This window comes from Macrobrachium nipponense, chromosome 2 (genome assembly GCF_015104395.2).
Source record: "Macrobrachium nipponense isolate FS-2020 chromosome 2, ASM1510439v2, whole genome shotgun sequence".
Lineage (NCBI taxonomy): Eukaryota > Metazoa > Arthropoda > Malacostraca > Decapoda > Palaemonidae > Macrobrachium > Macrobrachium nipponense.
The window spans coordinates 133,095,230-133,119,449 of record NC_087201.1 but is presented as its reverse complement, the minus strand read 5'-3'; the positions used below and the strand labels follow the sequence as shown (position 1 = coordinate 133,119,449).

The 24,220-nt window shown below is 40.1% G+C and overlaps 1 pseudogene; it reads left to right on the top strand.

Moving 5' to 3' along the window:
- The window catches only part of LOC135220994 (rhodanese domain-containing protein CG4456-like), a 43,645-nt pseudogene that overhangs the window by 6,761 nt on the left and 12,664 nt on the right, over positions 1–24,220 (top strand).

Genomic DNA, 24,220 nt, shown 5'->3' with positions numbered 1-24,220 from the left:
TAGGCAGGAGCCCTTTCGAGGAGTCCCTCCTGCCAGAGCTTCTTCCTCTAGAGGGAATCTAGACCCACTAAACGAGGGAAGACCTTCTCTAGATCCATCCAGAGGGAAGGAAGTAGGATTCAAGTTCTCCAGACATCAGTGGGTGCCAGACTTCTGAAGTTTGCCGACGTCTGGGCCCACCAAAAGGGGCGGACAACTGGTCACTCTCGATTGTCCGCAAGGCTACCTCATTCCCTTCTTATCAAGACCTCTGTTGACGACGACTCGAGGGAGTTGGTAGCCAAGTACAAGGACCCCATCATGAATCAAGCCCTCTCTCTAGCAGTAGATCTTATGCTAGAGAAGGAGGCGATAGAACTAGTGAAAGATCCTCATTCTGCGGGTTCCTAGTTCCCAAGAGCTCAGGAGGATGGAGACCGGTTCTGGATGTAAGCGCCCTGAATGTCTTCGTAGAAAAAAGGAAGTTTGCCATGGAGACAACTTCTTCAGTGTTGGGCGGCTCTTCGTCCAGGGGACTGGATGGTGTCCCTAGATCTTCAGGACGCTTACTTCCATGTGCCTATCCATCCTTCTTCAACGGAAGTTTCTGAGATTCATGATGGGAGGGAAGATCTTCCAATTCAGGGCCTTGTGCTTCAGCCTTTCGACAGCCCTCAAGTTTTCACGGGTTTAATGAAGAAGTAGCGCAGTGGCTACATTTGGAGGGAGTGAGGCTGTCTCTCTATCTAGACGATTGGCTGATCAGAGCAAGCTCACAAGAAAAGATGTCTGGAGGACCTACAAAAGACACTGACTTTAGCAAGTTCGTGGGGCTTCTGGTGAACTTCCAGAAGTCACAATTAATCCCCAGTCAAGAGTTGATATATCTGGGGATTCGGATGGTTTCTCCGGATTTTCGGGCATATCCGTCACCTGAGAGGATTGCTCGTTGCCAAGAGAACTAACGACCTTCCTAGAGAAAGATGCATGCACAGCGAGGGAGTGGATGAGTCTGTTGGGGACACTTTCCTCGCTGAAGCAATTCGTTTCTCTAGGAAGGTTGCATCTCAGACCTCTCCAATTCTTCCTTTACCGGAACTGGAGGTGTCTCTCTCTAGACCTGGAATTCTCCTTCAGGATATCAAAAGGAATCAAGAAGGACCTTCTGTGGTGGACAGATCCTCTCCGATTTGCAGAAGGTCTGTCTCTGTACATGCCAAACCCGAACCAAGTATTGTTTTCCGACGCGTCGGAGACGGGTTGGGGTGCGGACCCTAGGGTCAAGAGAAGTGTCAGGCACCTGGGAGGGGGAACAGGTGTCCTGGCACATCAACAACAAAGAGTTGATGGCAGTGTGGTTGGCGTTAAAAGCCTTCGAGCCCCCACGTCCGAAATGCTATAGTTCAGGTCAACTCGGACAACACCACAGCCTTGGCTTACATAAGAAAGCAGGGGGGGGGACACACTCTTTCTCCCTGTACGAAACAGCGAAGGACTTGCTGTTGTGGTCTCAGGCAAGGAAGATCGTTCTCCTCACCAGGTTCGTACAGGGAGAAAGGAATGTCAGAGCCGATCTCCTGAGCAGGAGGAATCAAGTGCTCCCCTCGGAGTGGGACTCTGCACTCAGAAGTTTGCCAGGACCTGTGGAGGTTATGGGGCAGACCTCATATCGACCTTTTTGCGACAGCAAAGAACAAGAGAATAGACCTACTGCTCCCCGATCTCGGACCCAAGAGCAGTGTCAGTCGATGCTTTCCTTCTAGACTGGAGAGGTCTGGACGTCTATGCTTTTCCTCCATTCAAGATTCTGAGTCAAAACACTCAGAAAGTTTGCGGCCTCGGAAGCGACAAGGATGACGCTAGTAGCTCCATTCTGGCCGGCCCAAGATTGGTTCACAGAGGTACTGGAATGGCTGGTAGACTTTCCAAGAGCTCTTCCACAAAGAGTAGATCTGCTCAGACAACCCCACTTCGACAGGTATCACAAAAAACCTCCCGCTCTCAATCTGACTGGCTTTCGACTGTCAAAAGTCTTGTCAGAGCGAAGGGGTTTTCAGCTAAGGCAGCGAAGGCTATCGCCTCAGCTAGAAGGCCCTCTACCCTTAGTGTCTACCAGTCGAAGTGGGATGTTTTTCGCCGTTGGTGCAGAAACCAGAAGCTTTCCTCTTCCAGTACCTCTGTGACCCAAATCGCAGATTTCCTGGTTTTTCTCAGGGAAAAATGCGGTCTTGCAGTTTCGACCATCAAGGATATCGGAGCATGTTAGCAGCTGTGTTTAGGCACAGGAAACTTAGATATCTCCAACAACAAAGATCTACATGATCTGCTAAGATCTTTCGAAACTTGCAAGAAACCCTCGTCTCAAATTCCGAGCTGGAACCTGGATGTGGGTTCTTCGTTTCCTGAGGTCCTCGAAGTTCGAACCTCCCCAGTCATCTTCTTTCAAGGATCTTACGAAGAAGGCTCTGGTTTCTGTTTTGGCTTTAGCATCTGCCAAGAGAGTTAGTGAGCTTCATGCTCTAGAAGGAAGGGTAGTTGTTCAAAGGTTTCAAAGGCGATTCCGTGATTTGTTCCTTCCTTCCTTCTTTTCTAGCTAAGAACGAGAACCCCTCAAATCCTTGGCCAAGGAGTTTTGAGGTTCCAGGCTTAGCTCCCCTGGTAGGGGAAGAGCCGGAAAGAACTCTTTGCCCTGTGAGGACTTTAAGATACTACCTCCAGCGGAAGAAGTCTCTTAAGGCATTAAGGACAGACTTTGGTGCTCTGTAAAGGATCCCAGTAGACCATTGTCTAAAAATGCTTTGTCCCTCTTTATTAGAAGCCTCGTGAAGGAGCACAATTTGGCCTTGCGGTGAGGATCAGTTCAAGCTTTTGAAAGTCAAGGCTCACGAGGTAAGAGCCATTGCTACGTCCATGGCTTTCAACAAGAATATGTCACTCCAGAATCTGATGAAAGCAACATTCTGGAGATGCAATTCAGTATTCGCGAACCACTACCTTAGAGACGTCAAGATTACTTACGATAAGTGCTTCCGTCGTTAGGACCCGTATGTATCGGCGGATTCGGTGCTGGGGCAGGAGCTGAAGCATATCCTTTTGAAATAAATTTTATTTTTTTCCCCTATTGTTGTATTGTGTTTTATGGTTGTTTGAAAGAGATGCGGGTAGGCATCTCTTTCTATTCGTATTGCTAACATTAGAATGGTTAGGTGATCGTTTGTGGTAGAGCTCCCTGCATTGGTAGTGGTCAGGCTCTGTCATTTAAGAGGGCGAATCCCCATTGACATGATCCGACTTGGATTCTACTGAGTAAGTGGATATCAAATCCCTTCGGTAGACCCAAAGAGTCTTTTCAGCTGTAGGTCACGCCCTCGCTGTAGATCTTTCAGGCTTTGCAGGACTAATAGGACAGTAACTATGAAGTCGTTCAGCCTTATCAGGTAAGAAAACCAACCAGGTTTGTTAGGGGGGAGTATCCTACAACAGATGTTGTTTCACCCCTTTTCCCTTGTTAGCTCTGTCTTTTTCCCTCCACCAAGGGTGTCAATCAGCTAAGTATATACTGGCAGGAAAGTTCATGTACAAAAATGATTGTTATTTTACAATAAAGTTTTGTACATACTTACCTGGCAGATATATACGATTGATGGCCCCTCCCCAGCCTCCCCTCAGGAGACAGGTGGAAGAAAAATTATGACTGGAAAGGGGGGATTGGTTCATACACCTCGCCACCCAGCGGCGGGTGGGTGGTAGATCACCTGACCTACCTGTCGCATTTGCCGCGAGTTTTGAATTCTGTCGTGACGTCAGAGACGTAAGCTAAGTATATATCTGCCAGGTAAGTATGTACAAAACTTTATTGTAAAATAACAATATCATTTTTTAGGATTCTTCTTCTGTTTTATTATTACGTTACGTATACGTATGTTTCATTATAGCTGTCAGTAACTCGGTATATCTCCAATAGGTAAAGATAGAATAAAGAATAGAAATGAATGGTTATTAAACTGTTTGGTAGTTTCATTAGTTGAAGAGAGATACTAATGAAAATTTATGGCTTACTGTGTGCTAGGAAAAAATGATTGCTTGGCGTTCGTTCGGTACTCGTAACTTCGTAAGACGGGTAAGAGCTGAAATGTAAACAATCGATTGGAAGGTTTTTTTTTTTTTGCTTGTGTATTATAGTCAATGATTAATTAATAATTATTTGAAATGAGTACATACTGATTATTTATACATTTATTGGCATATTTCTAAGCTTTTAGCTCTTAGGTTTAGATGTCAGAATCATAGACTAGGCTACAGTAGCAACCGCTAACATAGGCTAGGCTTATTGCTAAGGGACATATGCTAAAGTCCTAATATATGCAGTAAAAATGGGGTGAACATTACATGCAGTTGAATATTACTCAAGTAGTACAGTATTTTGCCTTTTTGGAGTCATATTTCTTTCCGGCGGATCGGCGTCGTAACCCTAGAAACATGTTTTAGGCCTGGAAATATAATTTACGTTGTGTTTTTGGAGGGCTTGGAACGGATTAGGCATTTTACATGTAAAATGGTGGTCCCAAGATACGAAACTTCATGATACGAAGGGCGCCTCGAAACGGATTAAATTCGTATCTCGAGGTACTACTGTACTTATTGACCTTCAAAATCTATCTCCTCACTTAATTTTAAAGCTATAATATTGGAATTTAGTATATAACTTAGAAAGACATTATAGAACCAATCAAATAGAGCCCTTTTTTGTTTTTTTCAATTTTAGTTTCTTCTTTTTTTATAAATTTTTTCTCGTAATTTATAAGGTTTATTTATTTTTTTACCATATTGAAAAAATCATATCTAGCAAAAAAATGACTTTTAGAAAAAAAACTCTCCATTTGATTGGAGGTCTACATCAGGTCTATATATGATAGTAATCCCAGAATCTAATATAAATATCAAGGGAGGAGATAGAATTTGAAAAATGGTTATTTCGGGATAAATTGCCCTGGCGTCACAAAACGAAGGTCAGAGGCGAAAATCATATGCGGTTTGGAGATGTCCCAAGTCACCTTATTAAGTGGTATGAATGTCAAAGTCCTGTCGTTAAAAAACGGCATTAGCCGGCCGGCCCCCTTAATACATGAAATGGATTCTTAATTTTGAGGGTCTGTTAAATGCAACTGGTGTTTTCCATCAATTCTTGATATTTAATGATATACTGAGTTATGAGTTGTGCTGTCTAAATTTTTCCTTGTTTATACATATTTTAAGTTATTGAGTTGGTTTCCTTTATTTCATGAGAAAGGTGTCGATCAGTTTTTTATTTCAGATATTGAATTTGAAGAATTGAAGCAGAGGGTTGAAAAAAATGACATAACAGTGATTGATGTGCGAACACCCAAGGAGTTAAACCAGATTGGTTGGAAATGATTTCCAAATTCCAAAAATATGAAAGGTATTGTCTTTATTTATTTATATGAGTCCTTTAATTATTCGACCAAATGGTCGAAGGCTATTGTTTTTAAACCTATAAATATTTAACTTGTTTATTTTATTTACTTATTTTTGTGTATGTATGGAAATGAGCAAATGTATTTAATGTGTACATGTATTCTAGTGTAAAAGTATATGCCATGTACCCATAGTTTGTTTCTTTAAAATTTGCATTTTCATTCATTCATCACCATGTGAATAACCTATTTGGTCCCAGTTCTTGGCATATGGCATAGACCTGGTATTTCATCCTAATCCTTTGGGCCAGCCCTATGAGAGCTGATAGCCAGCTCAGTGGTCTGGTTAGCCTATTTTAAAAATGAGAATTCCAGTATGTTTTTGGTTTATTTAAAAGAAAATTATGTTTTTTAGCATAAAAACATCTCTTAATCAAGTTAGTTTAATAATAATATTGATTTTTTTCTGTGAAAAAATCCCAGTTCTATCAGCCTATGTCAGTCCACTACTGCACATTATCATGTATTGTTTTACTCTTCACTTCGTGAAAGAATCCATAATCAGAGTGAGAGGGGAGGGGACGGGAGGAGGGAACTAACATAATGATTTGTGAATTTGTATTGAAAAGTTTATTTATAGGAAGATTATTTAATTCAACCCCATTAATCAATATTCACTGAACACTAGTTTTGGAGGCAGGGCAGGTAGAAGCGTGAGCCAAAACTTCAGAAAGGATAGATATTGGAGACTTAGCCAATAATAAAGATAAAAATCAGACCTATGGAGTTTGTACTTGAGTTACAGGTGGGTCCAAAGCAGCTGGAAAAGAATGGCATGTAACACTCACCAGCATCCTGAAGGGGAAGGCAGTTAGTCTGGATAGAGTCAGCATCCCAAACTGCTGCCATTTTGGTAAGCAATCAGGATATACAAATGTAGGTTTCTTGTAGCTAGCGATTTATCAGTCTCCATCAGACTTACCGCTTGTTTCATGACATCCACATTCATACAGTAGCCTGTGTGATGTTGAAAAAGCCCTCCTCTTATCATATAGAGCCACTCCATGGGCCCTTGGAATAGCATTATATGCATGTGAGAAAATAAAAAGGTTCTAAACTCTAGAAATCAGCAGTTCTGAAATATATTACAAATCAGACTCAAGATTCTTTGCAAAGGAAGATATCAAAATTAACAGCAACAGCATCCAAGTCTTTTTTATTCTTCTTAGATAATCCATGGGCCTTAATACATAATATACATTTCCATGATTGATTGTGTGTACCACCAAGATTCAGTTCAGTATTGCCAAAAAAAGGAACATATGAAGTAAGCATAAAGGAATACTGTTTATCTGCAAATTAAGAAAAAACTATATGTGTGTGTATAAATGTAATGTGTGAAATAAATCTGAAAATTGTATATGCCCATAAAAAAGCAAAATTATTCAAAATTATCACTGGAATGAAACTGGTCAATTAGAGGAGCCAGCACACCCAACAAGGATAAATGCAACTCTAGGTTTGCCAGACACTGAAGGAAGGACAGTAGTGGTTGTTTTGAAAATTAATTCATGGGTTAAGTTAAAGAAAATGATTAGGATAAGGCAACCTTTTGCTAAACCACCAGGCATCCTCGGCCCTTCTACTAAGCTCGGCCTGCATACTCTTTGTAAAACATGAGAAAAACAACAGAAAAGTGTGCTTAACTGTAACCCCAAACAAGGGAACTTCAATCCAAGACAGTGAAAGACCCTATGGCACCATCCAAGATTGAAGAACAATTGCTTATTTTAGAGTATCCTTCTCTTAGAAGAGACCCTTACCAGGCTAGGATCTTCAACACAAAGAAATGCAGATAGCATAGGTAAGTAGTGTAGGGTGTTTAGTGTTGGTTGCAAGTCTGTGTAAACAGTGAAAGATATGAAATGAATTTGCCAGATTCTTCTGAGTTGGTGTAGGAATAGAAAAAATCTGTGACCAGAGTGACCCAGCAAGAGAATACTGTCCAGCCATAGAAGGGACCTTAATCTATCTAGTGGTACTATCTCATTGGGCAACCTATAACTCATAAAGTTTCATTACAAAATCCAATTTGGCCATCTACTATTAGAAGATTCTGATTCTGTGTTATTATGGCATGTTCTTGAGTCAGGTACCTTCCCAGGAGCTGGAAAGTAGGGTTATAGGGTGTGGTTCCCTGGTTCATCTATAAAACCCTCATGAATGTTAGTGCAATATATTTGGAATTCATACTCCCTCTGTTTTTTATGGTCAAAGGATGTGTTGTAGATAACACAGAAATTAAGAGCAATTTCTTCTACTCTTGATCGCCCAGGGGCTAAATCCATCAGAACTAGAAGCTTGTGATTCAACTTTCTTGTTTCATTTTAACAAAGTCTTTTCTGTTTTCCTTCATTGGAGACTTATGTTGTTAAAGAATGCACGGAATAGTATAAGAGATGGAATATTTCTGTTAAACTGTAGATGTGCTGGACATTGAAGCAAGAGACAGTCATACAGTGCAGTGGAAATATGGGGCCTGAAAAAGAAATTAGAGGAAAATTTTGAAAGGGTTTATCCATAGAATACTAAGTCCAGAGCGTAATTAGTTTGTAGTATGATTGATGAAGTGGTAGAGATGGTCTTGCTTTTAGGAAGTGGTAGGGATGGTCCCGCTGTTTTAAAATGAACTGAGATTTAAAAGATTGAGATAGTTTGGACATGTGATGAGGAGCAGTCAGTCGAAAGGGAACATTTAGTCAGTAACTTCTGTTAATCCCTCATTTCTTGTCATGAATGAACATTAAATAGGATTTTTTTCCATCATTGAGGCTGTGCTATTGGGCAATTGTAAGAACACAGTTATTTTGTTTCAATATTTCTCTACAGAGTATGATTTTATAGTTGTACATGCGTAAATCATTTTTATGTCTAAGAGTTAAAGATAGCATTGTCTTCATTTTCATTAATATCGCTGCTTTTATGCCTATTGTCCATCAGTTCTTGCAGGTTCAGTGAGTAACTTACCTAAGCAGAAGTTGTTATCGTATAGCTGTAGTCCCAATTGAAATGAGTAGCTGTACTATAAAGGCATACATGAAAATAAGTTGTGTTTGGTATGGAGTATTGAAAAGTTATTAATATAGTCCTTATCTTTAATTGGTAAAGGAATATTTTGAGAACAGTACTTTCAAGGGTTTTCTGTATTTTCAGTGCAGTCCTTTGGACCAGATATCTTATTACAAGATGACAAATTTGCAGAAAAATTTGGATTCAAGAAGCCGGCTTTGGATGAACCTATTGCAGTTATTTGTCTTGCTGGTATTCGTGCAAGAACAGCACAGTTGGCCATGATGGCAGTTGGTTACAGTAATGTTAGGTAAGTTGTAATATCTATATCTTCTATCCATTTATATCATATATATATTTAAGTGGATGTACAGTGGTACCTCGAGATACGAAATTAATCCGTTCCGAGGCGCCTTTCGTATCATGAGTTTTTCGTGTCTTGGAACACATTTTACATGTAAAATGGCTAATCCGTTCCAAGCCCTCCAAAAACACCCCATTAAATTTCATAATAAAGCTAAATTGACCTATAAACAATGAAATACTACAACAATTTGGACCATTCAATACCTAAATTAAGAAAATGCAAAACCTGTAAATAAAGTGTATATTAGTGTACAAGAAATATTATTACTGTAATGTAAAATGTGGAAGCTTACCTTTCGAGTGAGGCTATCTCCGAAAGTGGCGGCAGAGGAGGAGGAGGACAAACGGCAGATAACGTACATACGCACGTACCACTTAACTTTACGAAAACACATAAAAAATTTATGGAAAACTATAAAACTAAAATTTACGAAAACACATTAACAAAACTGTAACACTTAACTTACAAAATCTACAAATTAAATTTTTTTTTTTTTTTTTTTTTTTTTTAAATTTTTTTTTTTTTTTTTTTTTTTTTTTAACTTTTTTTTTTTTTACTTTTACGTAGGATTTTTTTTTTTTTTTTTTTTACAGAATTTCAACTTCATCACCACTTTCAACGTTCTGTTTTTTCATCACTTGGTTCTTCCTTTTTGCTTTCAACTTCTGTTTTTATCACTTGGTTCTTCTTTTGCTTACTCTGCTAAGCTGAGGCCTCTTTAAAAAATAACAATCCAAGGAAGATTGCTTTTGCCTACTTTTCACAATGTTCCTGAAACGACTCAGGCAAACGTCGTCGAACTGCACAACGAAATCACTAACACGAATTTACGTTAACAAACTAAATTGTATATGTGAACGAACGAATTCCGCATGCGTACGATAACACTGGTGAGAAGCAATGGCTGAAGAAGAACGCTGCTACGTACTAGTACGTAGATTGCATGATGGGAGGTATGCTGCCCAATCCCAATAGGAGAGAAGGATCTCATGGCTTGGCTAGCATCAGGAACGAATGGGAGAGCAGGGAGGATGGTGGCGAGTCTACTAGTACTAAGGTGCGAGTTTCAAAATTGCTTATCCGGGCGAATCTCGGACTTTTCAGAAAACCTTTCGTATCTTGAAAAACTTTTCGTATGTGGAGCAGTAAAATTTTCGCTTTGGCTTTCGTATCTCGAGTTTTTCGTAAGTTGAGCCTTTCGTATCTCGAGGTACTACTGTATGTATGTATGTATGTATGTATGTGTGTGTGTGGATGTGCCACAAACACTTTGACATGCAAGTAGCAATTTCAACCAGACATGGATATATATATAATATATATATATATATATATATATATAATATTATATATATATATATATATATATATAATATATATATATATATATATATATATATATATATATATAACTTCGCATCTGGGAACGAATACTGTGTGAGTAAGACATCACTGACACCAAAGGGTGTGTGTGGGAAAGGGGTGAAAAGTAAAAATAACAGAAAACGACAGATATTAGTGTCCATTCCATAGTTTTTAAGGTTGCCGAAATTAAAAGTGACTCCTGATACCCTTCAAGTTAAAGTCTAGCCCCAATAGGGATGGGGGTGGGGGTGAAAAGGGGTAGGAAGGGAGTAATGTAAATATAACAGAAAACGACAGATATAAATGTCTAACCCATAGTTTTCAAGGTCACTGAGTTGAATATCAACACTCCCAATGCCCGTTAAATCCAAGTTCAGCCCCAATAGGGAGGGGGAGTGAAAAGGGGTGGGAAGGGGGTGGCATAAAAATAACTGAAAATGACAGATGTTAGTGTCTAATCCATAGTTTTGAGATCACTGAGATAGTGGCACCTCTGAAGTCTCTCAAATCCAAGTTCAACCCTTGATAGGGAGGGCCAAGGGTGGCAACTCTGTGTGCGTGTGTGGACCCCCCAAGTATTCACGTTCTCCAGATTCGCAGGACTCACACATTCGCGGATTTCTCTCCGGGAACGTTTCCCTGCATTATTCGCGGAAAATTCGCGGTATTTTTTCTATGATAAATATCCACAAATTCTTGGTTTTTTTGATGAATTTCATCATAAAATGCACTTTTGTGATAAAACTATGAAAAAAAAACCATGTAGGAAAATTTTTAGTGGGTTTTTCTTGATTTTAACTAACAAAATAGGCTGTTTTTAGCATTTTTATAGGGGTTCCAAACATTCGCGGGTTCTAACTATTCATGGGGGTGGGGGGCTGGGGGGGGGGGGGGGTACGCATCCCCGCGAATACGGGGGACCACTGTATATATATATATATATATCAGTGGGGCATCGCTTATTCACGGATCAGTATTCACAGATCCAGTTAATCACGGTTTTTTCTTGGAACCGTTTCTCATGTTACATCACTGGTATGAATCGCTGCATCACGGTTTGTTGTGTTGCGTATGCGATGTTTTTCGGTAGGCTAACCCTCGGCCGTGGTCGATAACTACCAACATTCATTTAAAGACTCATATAATGATATTAACCTGACAATAAGGTAATAAAACCATTCTCACCTATATATTATTGTCCTATCTTTCGAAATAATAGCCTATTCAAGGTTTATGTACGACGTTCATTGGTAGGCTAAGCGTAGTTGCAGTGCGATAACCACCAACGTACACAAACATTCACATTATGATATTAACTGACAATAAAGGTAATAAAACCATCTTACCATATATATTATAGTCATATCTCATATAAATAGCCTATTCGAAGAATAATACCACATCATTGCACTCAACTTATCGTCGGAGTGGCCAGCCACAAAATGTAAGCATATACCTTTACGAAAACGGTTTATGTATGTGGTTTGCGTTCAAAGCGACATTTTTTGTTTTGATAAACTTTTAGAAATTTTAATAGTAGTGGTAGTGATATTACAGTAGTAATAACATTAAGGCTAAAATTAATTCGAACTTCATTATATTTTTTTGGCAGTATTCGTATATACTTCTCTGAAACAATGAAGTCATACAAACGCTATTTGTCATAGATTATCGTAAGTATGCTGTTGTTATTGGCGACGAAGCGTAAACGAAATACATAAAAGCATTTTTACCTTATATATTATCGTCATATCTTCATAATAAAAAAGGCTATTCGTGGAGTAATTCCATATCAGTGAAATCAATTTTATCTATGCGAGGGGCCCTGAACATGAAGTCATACAAACGCTATTTGTCATAGATTATCGTAAGTATTGCTGTTTGTTATTGGCGACGAAGCGTAAACGAAATACATAAAAGCATTTTTACCTTATTATATTATCGTCATATCTTCATAATAAAAAGGCTATTCGTGGAGTAATTCCATATCAGTGAAATCAATTTATCTATGCGAGGCCAGCCAGCTGACAAAATGTACGTACGTATATGAAAATCAAATTATGGTAGCGTTCACAGCAAGATTATCTTTCGAAATTTTTATAGTACTATTCATGCTACGTAGTAATAATGTTTGGAATATACGTAACATTAATTTTCAATACAAAATATCATCGTTATTTTGGTAGTGAATAATAGTTTAGAATTATCATACATACACTGCATTGTTATGGGTTTGTGCCAGTGATAAAAAAACCAAAATAAAAAACGTTCTCCTTTAAGTCAACGCGTTTAGGAAAAACATGACATAGAATCGACTTTGCGACTTCGTTCACTTTGATATTTTTAACGATACAATAACTATCAATTTGTACTACTAAAACCATCTTCACATAAGTAATTTTTCGTGAGTATGTGTTGTTTACAAAAGCTAGCTTATACATAAAAGGCTTTTATAATTTAAGTCATCTTAGATATACATAGTACCCAAACTCATTGTGGGGAAAGTTTACTACTGTTTCCTCGGATATTGAAAATACTTTAGCATCATTCAAACACTTTAATAATATAATGCATAAATACTAGGCTATACATATTACATCGTATACAAATACTACATACAGTTATATACACATATATATACAAATAATTATATGAGTAGTGATCAGACGACAGCTGTGCACTGGACTACCGTACGTACTACTTGGAAGATAAAAAAACAAACAAAAAATTTTGTTGTTGTTAGTCGCCGGGATAGATTAACATTTTTCCAGAGATTAAAGAGCTGATTTTTGTTTTGAAGGTATGTCAACCGCGTTAGTAAATAGGTATCATCTTCTAAGGAATTTTTTTTTTCTCTTCTTTTTGCGGAAGAATCTTCAAGCCATTTTGCATTCAAAGTAATGAGAAGGAATCATTCTATTCTTCAATGAAATCAGTAAAATACTTACACTAATAATAAAAACTAAAACTACGTACTGTATGCAAAAAACACATACATCATCGTTAGCTTCGTGTGTGTAAACGTTCATTCTAAGAAATTGACAGAGTAGTATAACTAACACCGATTGGTTCGTTGGTAGCCATGGAGATCTGTTATCCAATGACTGCCCTCTGTTCTGTTCTATTTATAGACATACGCCATGGATGGCACTAGTTTGAACGTTACCATGTTCGTGATTTTCTGACTGCTGACGGCAAAAATTACTCAATAATTTTCTTTATATAATTATTCCTTCGTGAAAACAATAATATAATATCGCGGTTGACATTACCTTCAAAACAAAAATTCAGCTTTTTAATCTCTGGAAAAATGTTAATCTATCCCGGCGACTAACAACAACAAAATTTTGTTCGTTTTATCTTTCCAAGTAGTACGTACGTAGTCCAGTGCACAGCTGTCGTCTGATCACTACTCATATGATTAACTTTGTATATAAAAGTATGTGTATATAAACTGTTAACTTTGTATATAAAAGTATGTGTATATAACTGTATGTAGTATTTGTATACGATGTAAATATGTATAGCCTAGTATTTATGCATTATATTATTAGTGTTTTGAATGATGCTAAAGTATTTCAATATCCGAGGAAACAGTAGTAAATTTCCCCACAATGAGTTTGGGTGCATATGATATCTAAGATGACTAAATTATAAAAGCCTTTTATGTATAAGCTAGCTTTTGCAACAACACATATCTTACGAAAAATTTACTTATGTGAAGATGGTTTTAGTAGTACAAATGATAGTTATTGTATCGTTAAAAATATCAAAGTGAACGAAGTTCGCAAAGTCGATTCTATGTCATGTTTTTAACTTTAACGTATAGTGGTATGAAAAACACCAGTGTGTCGTAGCGATGCGTCATCAATATAGTGGTATGAAAATACCACATGGTGTTTGTAGCGATACGTAATCACAAAGTACAAATCCTTTTTTCCCGGACCATCCTCAGAATTTTACGACTCTTCAACTTCAAGATCGATATGGTAAAATATATTATATAGTCATACTTATTGTTAAAATTCACAAGTTGAACTGCAAAACATTATTATATTTGATTGTTATGTACATATAGTTTTTTTGTGTTTTACGGAATGTTTGTTTTGAAAATAATACCTATTAGTGAACATATGGTATTAATTGTCCCACTATTTTATTATAGGTGATCTTAATTATCTCACATTCATTAACAGTATTATATTAATATTTATTTAAATAAAACTGTAATTAATAATAACAATAATGAAAAACATAAAGGGAAAAAATGTTTTTGCTGCAGTAGTGGTGTGTTTGTTTGATTATGCATCTGACCTCACATTTCCGAAATCTGAAAAATTCCAAAAACCGAAAACATCGGAATGTGTGTGTAACGCACATTTTTTAAACACGCACACAATGTCTACACATTTACTGCAAATTACAGTACGTACGTATTTATTCCTGAGAGAGAGAGAGAGAGAGAGAGAGAGAGAGAGAGAGAGAGAGAGAGAGAGAGAGAGAGAGAGAATGATTAAGGACTCCAAGGCGTGTTATTTTTTACAATTATTTTATTATCTTGGGATTTTTTAATCTTGAGATTTTCTATTCAATTCTCGAGATTAATAAGAAAATTACCGTAAATTGACTAGCATCAGCACACATCTGAATGACTCGGCCATTAGCAGGCTAAACCACCAACCTTATGAACTTGCATGATACATGAGATACATGACAAAACACAAAACCACTGCTTTATTGGTGAAAAATTAGGGGGTTGCACGATATGGGAGATTGCACGTTATTCGAGTATATACGGTATGTGATTTTTTTTAGCCTTTTTATGGAACAAAACTAGCAAGAAATTGCCATTCCCAGTTGGCAACACTGGCCTACAAACGTTTGTTGTTGTGTTATGAAATGTGGTGTGCGGCGCGTTCTTTAAATTGTACCCATATAAACGAGTTAATTATGTGGCATCCAAAAGCCCTGATTCTTTTATCTTTATGGGAAAGACGCCTAAAGGTCAGATGAAGGTTTTTACGTGGAATATACTAGTATTAACGTGTTGTGGCGAAGGGAAGAGATGTTCGCTGCATACTGTTGGTAGCCATTATCGTTATTATATTACTGGATTGCACTGCAAAATCGTCGCCATCTTTTATCAACATAGAGTGTTGTGAGTACCCATATGATTTACATATTTTGATCAGTTCTCTTACCACTCCTCTCTCTTTCCTTGTAAAAAAAAAAAGAGGCCCACCATGCGTATGTAGGCTTCTAGCTGTAATCCCTAGGCTAGTAGGCTACATATGTACAGTAGTACATATACTACATTTATTTTTTAAGGCTAATTTTGTACAATAACTTTAAAACTGTCTTGAATTTAGTTTTAGGTGATAGTTGAAAACATATTTGGTGTTTGAACTAAAGTAGGCAGTTATAAACATTGGAATAGTGGTCTTGGGTGGGTTAACTATTAAAGTAGGCAGTTTTAAGCAATTTTTGAGGGGGTATCAGGAGTAACACGGGTATTTACTTATCACGGGGGGGTTCTGGGCCCTATACCCCCGTGGATAACGAGGCCCCACTGAATATATATATATATATATATATATATATATATATATATATATATATATATATATATATATACACATCATACAGTGGACCCCTCGTATTCGCGTTCTCCAGATTCGCGGACTCACACATTCGCGGATTTCTCTCGGGAACGTTTCCCTGCATTATTCACGGAAAAAGGTTCGTGCATTTGCGGTATTTTTCTATGATAAATATCCACAAATTCCTGGTTTTTTTTTGATGAATTTCATCATAAAATGCACTTTTTTGTGATAAAAAACTATTAAAAAAACCATGTAGGAAAATTTTTAGTGGGTTTTTCTTGAGTTTTAACTAACAAAATAGCGTGTTTTTAGCATTTTTATAGGGGTTCCAAACATTCGCGGGTTCGAACTACTTCACGGGGAGGTCTGGTATGCATCCCCGCGAATACGGGGGGACCACTGTATATATATATATATATATATATATATATATATATATATATATATATATATATATATATATACAGTAGTACTCGAGATACGAAATTAATCCGTTCCGAGGCGGTCCTTCGTATAATGAGTTTTTCGTATCTTGGAACACATTTTACATGTAAAATGGCAAATAATCCGTTCCAAACCCTCCAAAAACACACCCCATTAAATTTCATAATAAAGCTAAATTGACTATAAACAATGAAATACTACAACAATTTGGACCATTCAATACCTAAATTAAGAATAAAAATCCAAACCTGTAAATAAAGTGTATATTAGTGTACAAGAAAATATTATTACTGTAACGTAAAATGTTGAAGCTTACCTTTCGAGTGAGGCTATCTCCGAAAGTGGCGGCAGAGGAGGAGGAGGAGGACAAATGGCAGATACGTACACTTAACTTTACGAAACACATAAAAAAATGTCAAAAAACAAACTAAACTTTACAAAACACATTAACAAAACTGTAACACTTAACTTTACAAAAAACTTAAAATAAAATTTATTTTGTCTTTTTTTGGATTTTACATTTCGTTTTACTTTTTCTGAATGTATGCCAGTCCGTTTACGGAATTTTTCGAACCACCCATGAGAAGCCTTGAACTCTTGGGTTGCCATTGATGTCCCCTCTCCGCCGTCGTCTTTGGCTTGGGCAATCAAATCGCCGAAAATAGCGCTGGCCTTCTGGCAGATTGCCGTCTCGGTTATCCTATCGCCATCGATTTCTTTGTCCTCGATCCCATACAGAGCAGCCTTTCCATTTCATTATGCACATGGCTCCTCTTGTTGGACAAAATAGTGACGCCCTTGGAAGGTGTAGCTGCTTTGATGGCTTCCTTCTGCTTAAGGATGGTGCCTATCGTCGACGGATTTCAGCCGTATTCCTTAGCGATCACACTCAACGCAAGCCAGCTTCATACTTTTTTATTATCTCCATTTTTATCTCCATAGAAAGCATTCTCTTCTTTCTGTGAACTTCAGCAACTTTCTTGGGACCCATGACTCTATGTACTGTACGTAATTAAGTTACGTTCTCACAACACGATAAAGTAGCACAACACGATAATATGTACGTACTGCAACGAAATCACTAACGAATTTACGTTACTAAACGAAATCGTTGGAGCGAACGAATGCCGATTGCGTACGGTAAAATTTCGGGTGCGAAGTGGCCGAGGTAAAGCACGACCAACACGTAGTACATATGTATAGAAGATGCATGATGGGAGGATGCTGTCCAATTAGAGAGAAGGATTCATGGCTTGGCTAGCATCAGGAACCAATGGGAGAGCAGGAGGATGGTGGTGAGTCTACTATAACTAAGATGGCGGCGTGCGGCGCGAGTTTCAAAATTGTTATGGGGCGAATCTCGGACTTTCAGAACCTTTCGTATCTTGAAAACTTTTTGTATGTAGAGCAGTAAAATTTTTCATATCTTTGCTTTTGTAACTTGGATTTTTCGTAAGTTGAGCCTTTCGTATCTCGAGGTACTACTGTGTGTATAGATATATATATATATATATATATATATATTAATAAACATTACCTTAATATAATTATCTAGCCCTAAATCCCAAAAACCGCACCAAAATTTACCACATTGGCAACCCTGTTACCTCCTATTCTGTCCGCCAGTTGGCAACACTGTCGTTAACAGATACAAAAACCTTCCCTCAAATCAGTTTGTTAACGAGCGCCCGTGTTGTTTACATCACGGCCGCTCTTTATAAATATCCTTAAAACATTTTGTGCCTCCCTTTAAAGCTTTCATTATTTGTTAAATGAGACTTTATGTGAATTACCACTCACGCATTACATCACGAAATAGTGAATTAACTTTGATTTCTGTTGTGGTTCTTATCTTAAATTACGAACTTTTGCGCGACCCGGAAACTACTGACCTGTCCAATTCTACAATGGATTGCCAGAAATTACGATGCTTCTTTCTGCCAGCAACATCAGGAACTGGCCCGGTTTGTGGGACAAGGATGAGTAGCAGGGAGTATGAACCCCATGACATTTGTAGCTCTTGTCGTGGACAGGTTTGTAACTTGACTTCTCGTTGTGACGTATGTAAGCCCTGGTCAGACGAGGATATGACTGCTTATATGAAAACGACCAAACAATCTTGCAGCGTAAAAGATCGGTTAAGGAGAGAAAGAAATCGATTGCTAGAAACTGTATCTAACGAATTCTTTGACTTGGGCGCTCATGTTCTGGCTCTTCGGTTTCGGTATCGTACGACTCCGATTCTGAATTAATTGATGCTTTGCCCCTGTACAACCGGTAATTAGTGAAGTTATTTCTGATGTAGATTCAAAGATTTTGGCAATGGAAACTACCAGGAAACAGAATTTTAAGAAATTACAGCTTAGTCTAGATAGAGATATTTCAGCTAAGTTTAACAATCTGTCAGAGAATTTTCAAGAAGCCTTACTAGAAATGTCTAACACTCTTTTAGATTCATTTCAGCACCCCTCGTCAGGTACCTGTCGACAGCACCATGGGTAACGGTGCGACAGATACCCCGGCTTGTGAACCCCGTCGTGGCGAAGGCCTAGGGGGGATCCGGTCCGGGCAGGTGCCTAACGAATCTTTACCCAACGTGTCCCCTGTTAGTCCCGTAACAGTGCCAAAGGGCGCTTATTTAGGAGAAGGGGGAAGGGATATTAGTGTCAGACCTAAGATAGCTAGTCGTCAGGATTTTACTTCAGGGGAAGTTTCTAAGTTAGGATCTGACGATGATGATGATGATGACGCGGATTCGTGTGATATTGATGTTTCCTCGAATGGATGTCATGATGTAGAATTCAAGAAACTTTTTGATTTAATTTTGAGTTTTCTTCCTCAGGCGAGGCCTAAAGAGCAGAAGCAGCCTCCGCCTCGTTGTATTACAGAAGGGATTTTTCTTGATGGTCCTTCCCCCGGTCACGGGAATTTTTATGTTTTCCCTTTGCCCAGAGGTTCGCGAGAGTTGAGGGTGGACGTTGCCGATAAACTTTCGAAGGTGATCGGGGAAGGGAAGAGGAAAGCTCTCTCTCTTCTACGACACCGGAGAGGAGTTTACCAGGTGGCGGATGATTCTTCATTCTCTCGACCCCCCCAAGCCAAATCCTGATTTTGTCCGACTTTCAAGTCAACCCTTGCCTTCTAAGGCTTCGGTCTCTGTCTCAATTGAAGATTTTATTGCTATGGAGTCTGTTATGAGCTCCTTACAAGAAGCTCAATCCTTCAATATGTGGGTCCTCGGAGTGCTTTTAATGTATATCAAGGACTCTGGGTTTGTTCCTCTGATGCTCCTCTTTTTGAGAAATTCTGCTCATCCATTTCAATCGCTTCTGTACATCAGAACGAGCTTGCTGCTTCAATGCAGGCCTTTCTTGTTTCTCTAAGGCGTAACCTGTATTTGTCGCAGTTACCCTCCTCTGTATCGGAGATTCAGAGAACCCGTCTGTTTGTCCTCTTCTTTTGGCGATTTCCTTTTCGATATTTTCTGTGCTTTCTGAGGTTTTGAAGGAACATCAAGGTGATGCCTCTTCCCAAGCTCACTGGGCCTTATCAAGAGCTTTTTGCTCTGGTCTTCCTCCCGTTCCTTCAAGGAGTAAGCGTAAGTTTAGAACCAGATCTGTACCTTCTGCTCCAGCCCAACAACCTCCTTTCTGGCTCTTTTTTTCCAGAGTATATCTCAGGTGCTGGTGCCTCTACTTCATCCTCTGGTGCTCACCCTTTGAAACGCGGGAGGTTCTTGGCGTGGCTCTAAGGGCAGAGAAAGAGCTCAACCTCCAGGAGGACTTCTTCATTCTTCTTCTTCCTTGTCTCTACGTAAGAATTTTCGGAAGTAGGAGTCATCACCTCGCTGGAGACCGCAGTAGGAGCTTGTCTCTCCTGCATTGGTCAGCTGGCAGGGGAGAGCGGTGGATGCTTGGGTGGTGGAGGTCCTGAAGGAAGGTTATGAGATCCCTTTTGTTTCCAGACCTCCACTTTCCAATCGTCCTCTCGAGTTCAGCAGTTATTCCCCTCACTCAATCAGGGGTCAAGCCTTGGAGAAGGAGCTTCGGCCCTCTTGGAGAAGGATGCCATAGAGCGAGCTCCTACTTCTCCCGGGTTTTACTCTCGGATTTTTGTAGTTCTAAAGGCCTCGGGTGCCTGGCGCCCCATCATAGATCTTCGGTTTTGAACAAGTTCATTCTAAAGTCCAAGTTCAGGATGGAGACGGTCCAGGACTGTCTTTCATCCGTCAGGAGGGGGGACTGGATGATTTCCATCGATCTGCAGGATGCTTATCTGCAAATCCCCCATCCATCCAAGAAGCAGACCTTACCTTCGGTTTTTCACGGACTCGGGAGTTTTCCAGTCAAGACCCTTTGTTCGGCCTCACCACTGCTCCACAGGTCTTTTCTCGGGTGATGGCTCCTGTTTCAGCTATTCTTTGCATCAGTTAAATGTAAGGATGCGTTCGGTATCTGGACGATTGGCTAGTCAGGCCGAATCTCTAGAGAAATGTCTCCGGTCGACCGGGAAATAGTTTGTCTCTTTGTGTCGAGTTGGGCATTCGTGTCAACTTCGACAAGTCAATCTAATCCCTTGCCAGGATCATGACTTATCTGGGGATTGTTTTGAATTCCCAGATTTTGAGGCTTCTCCCGCTCAGAAACGGATAGACAAGCTTCTGAGTCTGATCGAAGAATTTTTGTACCTCCGTAACGCAGCCAGTTTCTCTTTGGAGGTCTCTCCTGGGTCATTTTGTGCATCCCTCATCCAACTGGTTCCCGAAGGTCGTCTCAGAATGAGGTCCCTTCAGTCGACACTTCGCCAGTTCATGGAGGGATTTCGTGTCCGAGGACACGATAGTCGCCTCTTCTCCACAATGTCGGAAGGATCTCCGTTGGTGGATGCAAGTTCACCGCCTCAAGTCAGGGACATCTCTTCTTTCGGTTCTCCGGACCTAATGTTTTGGTCAGACGCCTCGGATCAAGGTTGGGGCGCCACACCTGGGCTCCGAAGCCACTTTGGGCGGGCCTTGGTTAGAGAGGAGAGGATCATGTCAATAAATTGGAGGGAACTGAGGGCAGTGTACCTAGGCCTTCTTTCATTTCAGGAACAACTGTTGGAGGTCGGTTGTCGCGATCTTTGTCGACAACACCACAGCAGTCTCGTACTTGAGAAACCAAGGCGGCACACAGTCGGATCTTCTCACTCAAGAAGCCCGATCAATCCTGTGTTGGGCAGAAGACAGGGGGATTACGTTGGTCCCTCAGTTTATCTTGGGCCATCACAACGTCTTAGCAGACGCCTTGTCGAGACCGAACGAAGTCAAGGGTCGGAGTGGCACACTTTGCCAGGAAGTCTTCGACAGCCTCAGGAAGAAATGGCCTGTCACAGTCGATCTGTTTGCCACCCCACTGAATTTTCGGTGCCAGATATTCTTCGCCCTTACCAGACTCCTCAGAGTGCCGGGACAGACTCTCTTTTGCAGGAATGGGAGGGACTTCAAGCCTATGCTTTTCCCCCTTCCGTTCTCTATTGGTGAGGTCAGTCCACTCAACAAAGTGAGGGCAAAAACCAAGCGTCTGGATCTCACCTTGATCGCCCCCTTCTGGCCACAGAAGGAGTGGTTTCCCGACCTTCTGGAAGCACTGTTGGAACCCCCATTCGCCTGCCACAGAGACCAGATCTTCTCAAACAACCCCATTTTCATCGGTTACATCAGAGGCTCCACATGCTTCATCTTCATGCCAGGAGACTGGCAGGAGGTTCTCCAAGCACGAAGGGTTCTCCTCCAGAGTGGCGCGACAGTTGGCTCTTGCCAGACGTCAATCAACCAGAGTAAATATCAGGCTAAATGGTCGGTTTACAGACGTTGGTGAAGTCTCAAGGACATTCAATTTCTAGACCTTCCTTACCGAAAGTTAGCGGAGTTTTAGTTCATTACATCATGACAGGGCCCTGTCACCTTCGTGCATTAAGGGTTATAGGTCTATGCTTTCCTATGTTTTTAAGGCAAGGCTCCCTGAGATCTCTTCATCTTATGTCATTAGAGATTTACTTCGATCTTTTTCCCTATCTCGACCCAGGCCGCAGTGTTCGCCTCCGACATGGGACGTTAACAAAGTCCTTCAAGCCTTAAGGTTCCCTCCGTTTGAGCCTCTGAATTCTGCCAAATTTAGGGACCTCTCTTCTAAGACACTCTTCCTTGTCTCACTGGCTACAGCCAAGAGGGTGGGTGAAACTGCAACCACTCTCTTTTCTGGTTGCCAGATCTGGACAAAGACATGATTTTGTCACCTTCCTGAATTTGTCGCAAAGACTGAATCGTCTGATTAATCCCTATTCCCAGGTCTTTCGTACTGAAGTCGTTGGTCGACTTTGTTGGTAATTAAATGGAGGAATTAGTTCTTTGCCCATGTTAGGGCGCTCTCATGCTATTTACGCCGCACGAAGGACATTCAGGGTCGTCCCCGTCATCTGTTTGTTTCACCCCGAACAAATGTCAAGAGACCTATTTCAAAGAATGGTGTATCCTTTTTTCTCAGAGATCTGATCGTTAAAACTGCTGGTTCGGCTGCTGGGGAAGACCAGACGCCGAGAGCACACAGTATTAGAGCAGTTGCTACATCAGTAGCTTTTATGAAGAACGTCTCAGTCGCCAAGGTGCTTGAGGCGGCGACTTGGCATTCTAATTCTGTTTTTGCTCTTTTTACTTGAGGGATATTTCTCTAGTTCTAGGCGACCTTCGTTCTTTGGGGACGTTGGTGATGGCAGGACAGGTCGTCAGACAGGAGAATTAGGTAGTCTTCCTGTTTTACGTTTGGTTGCTACCTGTATATTATTCATTAATTTTTGTTTTGTTGTATATATTTTTTGTTTTTGTATTATAACCATGGCAGTTTTTGACGTAGTTATAATGGGAATTAGGCAGTTTGGTATTTAGGTGTGTTGATGACAGGGGACTGACTGCTTGGCAACTCATGCTGCTTCCATTGTCAGTGTGAAATGGTTCCAGCCACTGGGTTGTCGGCACTGGCGACTACGCTTCTCCCAGAGTCGATGCTGACCTAGGACTAGCCACTAGTTCACTTGTCCTGACGACTCCTGCTTCTTCCACTGTCCTGGACAGGGAATTAGTCGATGGATGTCTGCTGTAATCTGGTGACTCGCTCACCATTACTTTTTGTCTCACCTGTTTTCTCGGAGTCAGACACTCGTGTGAGATCAGGCGACATTTAGTAGCCCTGAGTTTCTGTTGACTAGGTCGGTTGCGTTGATACACACCCCGATGATCGTGTAACATGAGACCCAGGTTGGACTGTCAGGCATTTGTCCTTCGGGACTGAATCGCCTTTTTGCTCCGCGCTCCTTTCTCTTGGCACCAGAAAGCTCGAGTTAGGAGTTGCTCATGAGCCGATTCGTTGCTGGCGACGTCGGGTTGCGTTGATACACCCCCAAGGTTTGCTTAGCTTTGAATCGCCCAGACAGTCCAGACACTCATCCTTTAGGGAAAGAATAGTGCGTTGATAGTCTTCAGGGTGCAGCCTTGCTGTCCGCAATTCGTCTGACTGGTCACCTGGTCGGTCACTGACTTTAGTACAGGACGGACTGACTATGCACTTACTCCTTGTCCTGTGCTACCGCAGTTTGGTGGCATTATGGTAGGAGACTTTGAGTTGTTAGTATCTTAGACCTTGGGTTGAGTTTTGACTGCCTATGATATATATTTCTTTGTTTGTTTTTCTCCTATTCTGTCCGAAGGGGAAATTGTATTCAGATTCCCTCCTCCTTTTCAATGTGGTTAATCGGGCTAGATAAATTATATTAAGGTAATGTTTATTAATATGGAATTTTTATTCTAAAATTAATATTAATAATACTTACCTGTACAATTTATCTAGTCCCACCCATCCTACCCACGATCTGCCTATCACAACTGATTTGAAGGGAAGGTTTTTGTATCTGTCAACGACAGTGTT